Genomic DNA, 1,682 nt, shown 5'->3' on the forward strand with positions numbered 1-1,682 from the left:
CCTCACGCAGCAGCTGCCCCTGCCACAGGGCTCCATTTCCGGCGCTTCAGCCTGACGTCATCCCCACGCGCCCTACTGGGCGAACCCCGGCCTCCTGAGGGCGGCGCGCTCGGAGCAGGGGGCGGTCGCTGCCCTCGGCTGCTCCAGTGCGAGGATATGCAAAGACCTCGGTTAATGCGGGTGGTCTCGCTGCAGCCATTCCTGTCCCTTGTAAGTTGTAAGGGAATCGATCTGGGTAGGGGAGAAAATGGGTGCAGATCTCACTTTGGCTCTGTGCAATGAAGCCCCCTCCCCGTCTGCTATACTTTTGGCCACTTGTATTATATTGTCCCTTCACATTTGGGTCTCCTTCTCAGTGTGTCAACCAGATGGAAGCTGATAGTGCTTTTGATAGGTCCTTTTGTTAAGTGAAAGTTGTTGGGAAGATTACCTGTCATTTCAGTCTTATTGCACCTGTGTTTGTGGAAGGGCGTCTGCCAAATCAGTGTTCATGCATGTTCTTTCCAACTGGCATGATCATGGGATGTGGGTGGCTGAGTACAGAGCAGAGGACTGCAGGGATAGGCTGCCACAGGTGCATGAGGCAAGCACACAAGACCTCTGCGGGAGGCGACTGGCTGCGCGCGCTTGTGTCCTAAGTGGCCGGAATTCTATTCAGAAACATCTTAGTTGAGAAATAAGCACACGTGGAGGTGAGGTGGCTGGGGAAGCCCAGAGCAGAGCAACACAGCTGCTTTGAGGATTGACATCCTGAGTGGTGCCCTACTCCACTCCCCATTAACCATCGCTAGGGGTGCGACAACCCTTTCTTCCTCCAGTAATAACCATTGCCATTGACTCCACCCTCCCAGTAGACCAAGATAGAACTCAGAAGCTCAAGTTTTAACTCTCCCTCATGTCACTAATTCCCTGTCACCACTAGCAAAACAAAGCAAAAATGCCTTGAGATCAGGTACTCATTCTGCCCCACCCTGCAGATTTTCTCTGCCCACTGGAAAATGGCAACCAGATTCATGATGCTTTGTACACGATCTAGTACACCTCATGCAATCAGGTGAACCCAGGCCCTGTCACAGCCTTCTACTCTTTAGATTTCCATTTTGTTTATTTCTGCATGTAGGTAGGGCCACTGGTGTTTGGTCCTATTTGCCACACTGAAACAAGACAAAATTAGACTTTCAGGACGATGAATGCTGGGCAGCAGCCACCAGGATGGCATCCTTTGCCAACACAATGCAACTGCAGATCAGGTCACATTCACCATTTAAAGGACAGTGCAGATGGGGGAGGGGAAGAAACCTCAAGCATCCCAAGAAAATTCAAGCACAATGAAAACAAGAGCCTCTGAAGGTGGCTGGCTGTCTTTGTTATACATGGACCAGTAAATTGGTTACTATGAGGTAGAGGAGGGGCGGGCAATTATTTTGGGTGGAGGACCACTTACCCACTTTTCGCAAGCTATCAAGGGTTGCTTGGGTAGCCCCGCCCCATGAAAGATGCCCCATCCCTTGGTCACCATCTTGGGACCAATGTCCCAGGGCCAGGACCAGCAGGGCCCAGAGCAGAGTGAAGGTTGGCAGGGGTCTGTGGAGCTGGGCTGCACCAGCAGGGAGAGCCCCTGCCAGCCAGGACCCTGTACCCCTGCTGCCCTGCTCTGGGCCCTGCTGGTGCTGGCCCTGGGA

This window comes from Gavialis gangeticus, unplaced genomic scaffold (genome assembly GCF_001723915.1).
Source record: "Gavialis gangeticus isolate Ggan-Ray unplaced genomic scaffold, GavGan_comp1, whole genome shotgun sequence".
Classification (NCBI taxonomy): Eukaryota; Metazoa; Chordata; order Crocodylia; family Gavialidae; genus Gavialis; species Gavialis gangeticus.